The sequence below is a fragment of the Macrotis lagotis genome, chromosome 7 (assembly GCF_037893015.1).
Source record: "Macrotis lagotis isolate mMagLag1 chromosome 7, bilby.v1.9.chrom.fasta, whole genome shotgun sequence".
Lineage (NCBI taxonomy): Eukaryota > Metazoa > Chordata > Mammalia > Peramelemorphia > Peramelidae > Macrotis > Macrotis lagotis.
Window position 1 is genome coordinate 217,590,162 of NC_133664.1, and position 12,484 is coordinate 217,602,645.

At 34.1% G+C, this 12,484-nt stretch overlaps 1 long non-coding RNA gene across 2 annotated transcripts in view; it reads right to left on the bottom strand.

Moving 5' to 3' along the window:
• LOC141493993 (uncharacterized) overlaps positions 1-12,484 on the bottom strand; it is a 45,491-nt gene that overhangs the window by 13,188 nt on the left and 19,819 nt on the right. For both annotated transcript variants that reach the window (XR_012470372.1, XR_012470373.1), the window contains exon 3: positions 309-382. This is a non-coding gene — a long non-coding RNA (uncharacterized LOC141493993). The remainder of the gene's footprint in view (positions 1-308; positions 383-12,484) is intronic.

Sequence of the window (12,484 nt, forward strand, 5' to 3'; positions counted from 1 at the left end):
TCTGGTACAGACTAAGTGGAATTCTTATAAATAAAATAATCTCCAGCTGAGAAAAATGAGCCTAATTGAAAATTTCCTTTAAAATGCAGTCCTCATTTGTTTAATGTACACAGAAATAATGCAATTGATATTGCATATTGCCTTGGCCCCAGGTAAGCACCAAAGGAGTTTCCTTACTGCTGTCCCAATTACTGTTTCTACATAATCAAGTTGCTGAAAGGGAAAAGGAAATTCAAATAACACTGTCATTTTGAAAGTCTTTCCCTCTGACTTTCCACTCAACTAAATTGGATCTTGTCTCAACTTACCTGTCCTCTTTGAACAGACCAACAAAAGATGGAGTGAATAACCAGTCAGGACTGTTGCAGAAGCAAAAAGGAACCTAAAACAAGAGTGGGGAATTGTTAAAATTAGTTAGAAAGAAAAAATCTTTGAAATTGGATTTTTAAGCAGATTTGAAAATCTACATTAAGATACATTTTTAGGGTGGCTAGGTTGTACAGTGGGTAGAGCACTGGCCCTGGAGCCTCAGACACTTAATAATTACCTAGCTGTGTGGCCTTGGGCAGGCCATTTAACCCCACTGCCTCATGAAAACTAAAAAAAATAGAATACATTTTTGGGGCCAAGATGGCAGAGAGAAGATAGGCACCATTCTAAAATCTCCTGATCTTCCCCCATATATGATATGAAACAAACCTCTTAACAGAAATCCATTCAACAAAACCCTGAAAGAAAAGGCAGGAGAAAGAACAACCACCTCAGATTTGTCTTCTTCAATCCTGGGTAAATCCCAGCATAGAGGGCAGGATTCTGCCTGGAGCACAGGATGGTGAGAGCTTGGGAGCCTGGATTAGCCTTGGATTAGCCTGATTAGAAGAGGAGCTGGAACCTGGAAGTCTGAAAGTCCCAAAAATCTGATGGACTTGATCAGCAGCTGGGCTAGAGCCTGGTCAGCCCTGGGGGCTTGGGTCAACTAGGGAGTACAGGTATTGGTTATGGTGCTGACCCTCCGGAGCTTGCCTGCAGGGATGGAGGGAGAGTTCTGGTGACAGAGAGCTGAAGACATCAACTCTGGGCTCCTGGGGTCACACCTCCATTTCAGCTGAAGCCTCTTTCCAGGACAAACACTATTACAGATTTGCTCTAGGTGCAGGTGTGTGAGCAGCAGAACTATCTCACCTGACAATAGTGATTAGCTCACCCCAGGGTACAGTCCACAATTGATCAAAGACAAAATAATTTAACAGCTTCAATCACTCCCTCCAGGCCAAGGGAGAAGGCTTCAATCAAGGTCACAGACACTCCAGAGAAAGCAACCAGCACCAGGCTCCATAGAAAAATTCTTGGAAAGAAAAGACCCTAACTCAGAGAGACCTAGAACCTCTGAGGAGAATATGATCTGGTCTCCAGCACTCAAAGACTTCCTTGAAGAAATAAGGAAGAAGTTTAAAAATCAATTGGAAAATTTGGGAAAAGAAACCCAAGAGAAAATTAACACCTTGCAACAAGAAAACAAATCATTGGAAAATACAATTGGGCAAATACAAAATGAGACTAATTCTCTCAGATTTTCAAATGCAAAAAGAAAATAATTCTCTCAAAACCTCAATTGGTCAAATGGAAAGCTCTTTTAAAAATAGAATTGACCAATTGGAAAAGAAGTTGCAAAAGGTAAATGAAGAAAATTCTTCTCTAACAAAAATGGAGTCTGGAAACTGATGATTTTATGAGACAGCAAGAGCCTGTTAAACAAAACCAAAAAATGGAGAAAATAGAATAAAATGTAAAATACCTCATCAGAAAAACCACTGACCTTGAGAACAGATTGAGGAAGGAAAACCTGAGAATTGTATGTCTTCCTGAAAACACTGAAGAGAAAAAAAAAAAGCCTAGAATTAACATTACAGGATTTAGTGATGGAAAATTGCCCTAATATCATGGAACCAGAGGGCAAAATAGTTATTGAAAGAATACATCACTTCTCTCTGGAAAGAGATCCTAAAGTGAAAACACCAAGGATTGTTGTGGCCAAATTCCAGAACTATCAGATAAAAGAGAAAATCCTGCAAGCAACCAGAAAGAAACAATTTAGATGCCAAAGAGCCAAAGTAAGGATTATGCAGGACCTGGCTGCATCAGCATGAAGGGATCAAAGGGCTTGAAATGAGATATTCCAAAGAGCAAGGGAGCCAAGAATCCACTATCTGGCAAAGTTGAGCCTTCTCTTACAGGGGAAAAGATAGCCATTTAACAAAATGGAAGACTTCCAACAATTCCTGATGAAAAAACCAGAGCTCGATAGAAAATTTAGACATCAAACAAGAGGTTCAAGAGACACATGAAAAGGTAAAAAAAGGGGGGGGGTAAAGAAAAAAATTGCTATTCAATAAGAAGAAACTGGCTATATCTCAGTATGGGAAAAAGAGTCTCATAACTCTTAAGAATTGTAACTCTATCAGAGAGAATACACTTAGCCAGAAATCATGTACACTCATGACTTATCCATGAGACTGCTACCCAATGGGATGAAACTGGCTATATCCCTACTTGGGAGAAAGACTTTAATAACTCTCAAGAATTGTAACTCTATAGAGAGAATAAACTTAGTCAGAAGTGAGGGATATTCAGGATTTTCTATGACTCAGAATGATTTAAAAACACTTCCTCCTTAAAAAGGGGGAAAGGAAGGAGACAGGAGGTGGGAAGGGGTTGAATGAGGTAAATCTCATTACATTAAGAAGTATAAAAGATCTATGGTAATAGAGGGGAAGAAGGGAGGAGATGAGAAACACCTGAATCTTCTTCTCATCAGACTTGGCCTAAAGTTAACTTACACATATACAGCCACTTAAAAAACATCTTAACTTTCAAGTATTAAAAGGGGAAAAGGGGAGGGGGGTCAGAGAAAGGGAAGGGGAGAAAAGGGGGAACTAACAGAAGAAAGGGGAAGGGAAAAGGGAAAAAGGGAAAGGGGAAAGGAAGGGGAAGAGGGTGGATATAGGAGGGCAAACACACTGAAGGGGGTGGTATTCAGAAACAAAATACTGGGGAATACAGATAAAGGGGAAAAAGGGGGAAAATACAAACAGAGGGAAGATAGCATGGAAGGCAAAAAAGAGTTAGTAATTAGAACTTTGAATGTTGAATGGGATGAATTCTCCCTTAAAACATAAGAGAATAGCAGAGTGGATTAAAAACCAGAATCCTACAATATCCTGCTTACAAGAAACTCATTTGAAGAAGAGTTGTATACAAAGTAAAGGTAAAAGGTTGGAGCAAAATATATTTTGCTTCAGCTGAAGTGAAAAAAAAGCAGGGGTAGCAATCCCTATCTCAGACAAAGCAGCTGCAAAAATAGTGTTAAAAGAGATAAGGAAGGAAACTATATCCTCTTAAAAGTTACCTTATGTCTAAGGTGATTTCAATACTGAATATATATGCACCCCATGAGATAGCATCCAAAATCTTAGAAGAGTAGTGGAAAGAACTATAGGAAGACAGACAGCAAAACTCTACTAGTGGGAGACCTCAATCTCCCACTCTCAGATTTAAATAAATCGAATCATAAAATATAAAAGAAAGAAGTTAAGAAGGTAAATAGATTGTTAGAAAACCTAGATATGATAGAATTATAGAGGAAGCTGAATGGAGATAGAAAGGAATATACCTTTTTTCTCTGAAGTACATGGAACTTATACAAAAATTCGACCATGTACTAGGGCATAAAAACCTAATAATTGCAGAAAGGCAGAAATGGTGAATACATCTTTCTTGGATCGCAATGCAATAAAAGCAATATGCAATATTGGACCAGGGAGATTTAGACCCAGAACTAATCAGAAGAAATTGAATAACCTTGTTTTAAAGAATGAGTGGATCAACCAACAAATTATAGAAATAATTAATTATTTTATCCTAGATAATGACAATAATGAAACAAGATACTATTCATTCAAAGTGGCTGTCAGGGGATATATTATATCTTTAAATGCTTACTTGAATAAATTAGAGAAAAAGGAAATCAATGAACTAAATATGCAACTAAAAATATTAGAGAAAGAACAAATTAAAAACCCCCAATTAAATACCAAATTAGAAATTCTAAAAATTAAAGGAGAAATTAATAAAAGCAAAAGCAAAAAAACTATCAAATTAATAAATAAAACCAAGAGGAGGTTTTATGAAAAAATTAATAAAATTGATAAACCTCTGGTCAATTTGATTCAAAAAAAGAAAGAAGAAAACCACATTGTTAGTATCATAAATGAAAAAAGGTGAACTCATCAGCAATGAGGAGGAAATTAAAGTAATAATTCATAATTATTTTGCCCAACTCTATGCCAATAAACTTGACAATTTAAGTGAAATAGATAAATATTTACAAAAATGTAAGTTGCCCAGGTTAAATGAAGAGGAGATTAAATACCTAAACAACCCTATCTCAGAAAAAGAAATTCAACAAGCCATTACTGAACTCCCTAAGAGAAAATCTCCAGGGCCTGATGGATTCACAAGAGAATTCTACCAAACATTTAAGGACAATTAGTTCCAATTCAATATAAACTCTTTGGAAAAATAGGTGAAGATGGAACTCTGCCTAACTCTTTCTATGAAACCAATATGGTGCTGTTACCTAAACCAGGAAGAGTTAAAACAGAAAAAGAAAATTATAGGCCTATCTCCCTGATGAATATAGATACAAATTCTTAAATAAAATTTTAGCAAAATGATTACAACAAGTTATCACTAGAATAATACATTTTGACCAAGTAGGATTTACCCCAGGAATGTAGGGTTGGTTCAATATTAGGAAAACTGTTAGTTTAATTAATTATACCAACAACAAAACTATCAGAAATTTTATGATTATATCAATAGGTGCTGAAAAAGCTTTTGACAAAATACAGTACCCATTCCTACTAAAAGCACTAGAGATTGTAGGAATAAATGAACTGTTCCTTAGAATAATAATCAGTATCTATTCTGAAACCATCCACAAGCATTATATTCAATGGGGAGAGGCTAGAGGTATTCCCAATAAGATCAGGGGTGAAACAAGGATGTCCATTATCACCACTACTATTCAATACCATATTAGAAATGTTAGCTTCAGCAATAAGAGAAGAAAAAGAAATTGAAGGAATTAGAATTGGGAAGGAATAAACAAAACTCTCACTCTTTGCAGATGACATGATGTTATACCTAGAGAATCCCAAGAAATCATCCAAGAAACTAATGGAAACAATTAGCAATTTTAGCAAAGTTGCAGGATATAAAATAAACCCTCATAAATCCTCATCTTCTCTATATATAACTAGCGAGATGCAACAGGAAGAGCTAGAAAGAGAGATCCCGTTCAAAGTAACCTCAGACAAAATAAAATACCTGCGAGTCTATTTGCCAAGGAAGACTCAGAAATTTTTTGAAAACAATTTTAAAACACTGCTCACACAAATTAAATCAGATTTAAACAAACATCAACTGCTCATGGATAGGTACAGCCAATATAATAAAAATGACAATTCTACCAAAACTAAACTGCCTGTTTAGTGCCCTACCAATCAAAATTCCAAAAAATTACTTTAATGAGTTAGAAAAAGCTGTAAGTAAATTCATATGGAGAAATAAAAAAGTCAAGAATTTCCAGGGATTCAATGAAAAAGTGCAAAAGAAGGTAATTTAGCCCTACCTGATCTAAAATTATATTATAAAGTATCAGTTATCAAAACTGTCTGGTATTGGCTAAGAAATAGAGTGGAGGACCAGTGGAATAGTCTAGGTGCAATACCAGGAAACAATTATAGTAATCTGCTGTTTGATAAACCCAAAGAGTCCAGGTATTGGGATAAAAACACTCTTCAATAAAAACTGTTGGGAAAATTGGAAGTTAGTATGGAAGAAACTTAGATTAGACCAATATCTCACACCCTATACCAAGATAAGATCCAAATGGATACAGGATTTATACATAAAAACAATATTATATGCAAATGAGAATATCAAGGGCTGGTATACCTGTCAGATCTATGGAAAGGGAAGCAGTTTATGTCTAAGGAAGAGATGGGGAACATCACTAAAAGCAAACTAGATGATTTTGATTACATTAAATTTGAAAACTTTTGCACAGACAAAACCACTGTAACCAAGTTCAAAAGAAATGTAGTAAACTGGGAAACAATCTTTACAACTAATGTTTCTGACACAGGACTCATTTCTAAAATATACAGAGAAGTGAATCAAATTTTCAAAAAAATGTCATTCCCCATTTGACAAATGGTCAGAGGACATGCAAAGGCAATTTACAGATGAGATCAAAGCAATTCACAGCAATATGAAAAATTACTCTAATTGATTACTTATTAGAGAAATGCAAATTAAAGCTTCTCTGAGGTACCACCTCACACCTCTCAGACTGACCAATATGACCAGAAAGGACAATGATCATTGTGGGAAGGGTTGTGAGAAATCTTGTACACTATTAAATTGTTGGTGGATCTGTGAACTCATCCTGAACTCATTTCTGGAGAACAATTCGGAATTATGCCCAAAGGGTGACAAAAATGTGCATAACCTTTGATCCAACAATACCAGTACTGGGTCTATACCTTGAAGAGATGATGAAAAAGGGTAAAAAACATCACTTGTGCAAAAATATTTATAGCAGCCATGTTTGTGGTGGCAAAGAATTGGAAATCAAGTAAATGGCCGTCATTTGAGGAATGGTTTAGCAAACTGTGGTATATGTATGTCATGGAACACTGTTGTTCTATTAGAAACCAGGAGGGATGGGAATTCAGGAAAACCTGGAGGAATTTGCATGTACTAATGCTGAGTGAGATGAGCAGAAACTGAAAAACACTGTACATCCTAACAGCAACTTGGGTGCAATGATCAATCTTGATAGACTCACTCATTCCATCAGTGCAACAATCAGGGACAATTTAGGGCTCACAGCAATGGAGAATACCATCTGTATCCAGAGAAACAACTGTGGAATTTGAACAAAGACCAAGGACTATTACCTTAAATTTAGAAAAAAATAACTGATCTTATTGTCTGATCTTGCTATCTCTTATACTTTATATTTCTTTCTTAAGGATATGATTTCTCTCTCATCACACTCAGTTTGGATCAATGTATACCATGGAAACAATGTAAAGACTGGTAAATTGCTTTCTGTGGGGGATGGGGGAGGGAAGTAAGATAGGGGGAAAATTGTAAAACTCAAAATAAATAAAATCTTTAATTAAAAAAAAGAAAAACTCTCCAGGTCCAGATGGATTTACAAATGAATTCTACCAAACATTTAAGGAACAATTATTTCCTATTCTACATAAACTATTAAAAAAAAATAAGAGGACTTCTGTCAGTTTCCTTTTATGACACCAACATGGTGCTGATACCTAAACCAAGACAAACCAAAACAGACAAAGAAAATTATAGACCCTAATGAATATTGATGCAAAAATCTTAAATAAATTTTTAGCAATTAGATTATAGAAAGTTACTATTAGGATAATACACCATGATCAAGTAGGATTTATACCATGTAGACAGGGATGGTTCAATATTAAGAAAATAATCAACATAATTGAAGATATCAATTGTTGCAAAACCAATAGAAACCATATGATTATCTCAATAGATGCTAAAAAAACCTTTGATAAAATGCAACCTCCATTCCTATTAAAAACACTAGAAAGATTAATAATAAATCTAGTTTTCCTTAAAATAATAGTATCTAACTTAAAACCATCAACAAATATTATATTTAATGGGATTAAACTTAGAGCATTTCCAATAAAATCAAGGGTAATTCCCATTATCATTACTATTCAATATACTCAATATAGTATTAGAAAAACTAACTGTAGCAATAAAAAAAAGAAATCTAAAGAATCAGAATTGGCAATGAGGAAGCAAAGCTTTCATTTTTGCAGATGATATGATAGTATAGTTAGAGAACCTGAGAAAATAATCTTAAAAACTCCTTGAAACAATTCAGCAAAGTAGGAGGATATAAAATAAACTCACATAAATCATCAGCATTTCTATATATGAACAATAAAGCCCATGAGAAAGAGATAGAAAGAGAAATTCCACTTAAAGAAACAATAGACAACATTAAATACTTGGAAATCTACCTTCCAAGACAAATCCAGAAACTATATGAACACAATTATAAAGCACTTTTCACCCAAAAACAGTCAGATCTAAATAATTGGGAAAATGTCAATTTCTCATGGTTAAGTCAAACTAATATAATCAAAATGACCATTTAACCCAAATTAAATTACTTATTCAATGCCATACCAATCAAAGTACCAAATAATTATTTTACCAAGCTAGAAAAAATAGTAACAAAATTCATGTGAAACAACAAAATGTCAAGATAGCAAGGGAACTGATGAAAAAAATGTAAAGGAAGATGGCCCAGCTCTATCAGATCCAAAACTATAATATAAAGCAACAGTCATCAAAACTACCTGGTATTGGTTAAGAAATAGAGTAATGGATCAGTGGATTAGGTTCAAAAGAAATTATAATAAATGACTACAGCAATCTACTGTTAGACAAATCCTAAGAACTCACTATTTGACAAAAAATGGGGTGAAAACTGGAAAATATGTCAAAAACTAGGCATAGATCCACATCTCACACCCTATGCAAAATAAGGTCAAAATAAGTACAGGATTTAAACATAAAGGGTAACACCATAGATAAATTAATAGACCAAGAAATTCTCTATCAAATCTATGGAAAGGTGACAAATTTCTGACCAAACTAAAATTAGAGTACATTGTGAAGTCCAAAATGAATGATTTTGACTATATTAAATTAAAAATGTTTTGCAATCATAAAATCAAATTGGAAAGCAGAAAACTGGGAAACAATCTTCACAAGTGGGAATCCTGATAAAGGTCTCATTTCCAAAATATAAAGAAAATTGAATCAAATTTATAGGGTTACAAGGCATTCCCTAATTGATAAATGGTCAAAGGATATGAATAAATGATTTTCAAATGAAATTAAAGAGTTATCATATGAAAAAATGCTCCAAATCATTATTGATTAGAAAAATGCAAATTAAAACAACCATGAGGTATCACTTCAGAGCTATCAGGTTGGCAAAGATGAGAAAAAGGGAAAATGATCAAAATTGGAGAGGTTGTGAGAGCATTGGGACATTGATTCATTGCTAGTGGAATTGTGAATGGATACAACCATTCTAGAGAGCAATATGGAACTATGCCTAAAGAGCAATATAACTGTTCATACCCTTTGGCCCAGCAATTCCAATTCTAGGCTTCTATCCATAAGAAATTATTAAAAAATGGGAAATTGTTCCACATGTTCCAAAATATTCATAGCAGATCTTTTTGTAGTGGCAAAGAATTGGAAATTGAGGGTTTGCCCATCAGTTGGGGAATGGCTAAACCAGTAATGGTACATGAATGCAGTGGGAAAAAAATCATGTGTTTTACTTTCATAAGGTCAAGAAAGGGTACTGCCAGAATCTCACAGATGTCTATGAGGATAATACATTACAAGAGCCTGGATGTCTGGAGTTGTGGAAACTCAAGAGATACTTACCAACCTGTTTATGGGAAGGAGAGAGTTAAGACAAAAGGAAGAGGTTAAATAACTTTGCATAGGCAGAATGGGAGGCTGTGCTATTTTCCTTTTTACCTGATGAAGGAAGTAGCTATTCTTGCTCATTAGTATAATGAGCAAGGTGAGGAAAATATATGGGGCAAATGTATCAACTAGATTTGTGACCCCAGCCAGTGATTGGCTCAAAGGGGCAGGAACAAAGCCTTTGAAAGTGTGTATAACATCTAGCATTTGGGGGTTTTGGAGTCCTGTCTCCTTGAGAGAGATATCTTTTTATTACGATGTCTTAATTAAAAAACCATTTTAATCACTCTAGGGTAAATATTCATGATCCATTTATAACAAATACTATGGAATATTATTGTTCTATAAAGAATCATATATGGTTGGACACTAGAGAAGCATGGAATGAGTTACAGGATCTGATGCTGAGTGAAGGGAGAACTAAGAGAACAATGTACACATTAATAACAACATTGTGAGATGATCAACCTTGATGGAAGCAGCTCCTCTCAGGACTTCAGAGAGCTAGGACAACCATATTAGACTGGCTATGGACAATGTTATCTCCATCTAGAGGAAGGGAAAAAAACTCAAAGAAAAAAGAGAAAAAGCAACCCTTCAGAATCTGATGAACATAGAATTATCTCTTAGGTATCTCTTTCCCTTAATCCTAATTCATACCCCAAATGACTAAATTATAAACATGATTATTAAAAATATGTATGTACAATGTTAAGCTGATTGTTTGCTGCTGAGGGGAGAATGGTGGAAAGGGAGAGTGGTAAGAAATTCTTAACTTAAAAATATATATGTGCATATGGATGAAAAAAATAGACAACAAACAAGCAAACAGAATTTGACATTTTATTTTTCCCTAGTTAAATATAAAAACAATTTTAACATTCATTTAACACTTTGAGTACCAAATTCTCTCCTTTCCTCCACCCCATATGTTCCCCACAACACACTGAAAAGGCAAGCATTTCTATATGTTTTGCATATATAGTCATACAAGACTTTTCCATGTTAGTCACTGTCAAAGAAAATATAGATAAAATATCCAAACTCCTCCAGAAAAATAAAGAAAAAGTATACTTCAATGTGTATTCAAACATCAATTCTATCTTGGAGGACAGAAAACATTTTTCGTCATAAGTCTTTTAGACTTGTGTCTTTCCATAAGTCTTTTAGAGTTGTGTTGAGTCACTGTATTGCTGAGGATAGTTAAATTAGTCACTGCTGATCATCTTATAATATTGCTATTAATTTGTATACAATATATTTCACTTTGCATCAATTCATATAAGTCTTTCCAGATTTTTCTGAAAGTATAATGCTCATCATTTCTTAAAGTACAATAGTATTTCATCATAATTACAAATCACAATTTGTCAGTCATTCCAAACTGGTGGGCGTCCCCCCAATTTCTAATTCATTGCCACAAGAAAAGAGCTACTATAAATATTTTGTACATATAAGTCCTTTTCTCTATTTATTATGTCTTTTGGATACATACTTAGTAGTGGAATGACTAGGTCAAAGACTATGCATAGTTTTATAGCCCTTTGGCCACAGTTGCAAATTGCTTTAGAGAAAGATTCAATCAGTTCACAACTCCATCTCAGTAATACATTAATGTCTCATTCTTCCCCATTCCCTCCAACATTTGTCATTTTCCTTTCCTGTCCTTTCACCAATCTTATAGATATGAGATAAATATCTCATTTGCATTTCTCCAATCAATCATGAATTAGAGCATTTTCCCATGTGGTTACAATTTTGGTTACTTTATTTGAAATCTATTCATATCTTTTGATTTTCCAAAGTTGGGGAATGGATTTTGTTTTTATAAATTTGATTAAGCTCTCAATATGTTTGAGAAATGAAGTGTTTATCAAAGAAGCTTCTTTCAAAATTTTTTTCACAGTTACTATTGCTAACTGTATTCCCCTCTATTCTATTCACCCCTATTTATTATATTCTTTCTCTCTTTTTATCCTGTCTTTCCTCAGAAAGTGTTTTGCTTGGGGCAGTAGGTGACTCAGTGGATAGAATACCAGCTCTGGAGTCATGAGGACCTGAGTTCAAATCTGAACTCAAATACTTAATAATTACCTAGCTGTGTGACCTTGGGCAAATTTACTTAACTTATTGCCTTGCAAAAACCAAAAAGAAAAAGTGTTTTGCTTTGGATTACCCCCTCCCCTAATCTGTTTCCCTTCTATCACTTTACTCACTCCTTCTTTTATCCCTTCCCCCTCCTACTTTCCTGTATGGTAAAATTGATTTCTATAACCAATTGAGTATGTATGTTATTCCTTCTTTGAGTCAATTCTGATGAGAGTAAAGTTCACTTATTCCCCTCCACTTCCTTTTCCCTTCCACTGTAAAAGCTTTTCTTTTGCCTCATTTATGTCAGATAATTTATCCTATTCTTCCTTTCCCTTCCCCTTCTCCCAGGGAATTCTTCTTTCTCATTCCTTAATTTTATTTTTTTTGGATATCATCCCTTTATATTCAACTCACACCTGTGACCTCTGTCTATATATGCAATATATGTATATATATATATATATATATATATATGTATTATATTCTATATTCCTTCTAGGTGTCCTAATAATGAGAAAATTCTTATATCATTTTCCTATTTAGTAATATAAACAATTTAACCTTATTATATCCCTTATTATTTCCCTTTCCTGTTTATCTTTTTTATACTAATCTTGAGTCATATATTTGAAAGCCAAATTTTCTATTCAGCTCTAGTCTTTTTATCAAAAATGTTTGAAAGTCCTATATTTCACTAAATATTCATTTTTGTCCCTGAAGGGTACAGTAGATGATTCTTGGTTGTAATCCT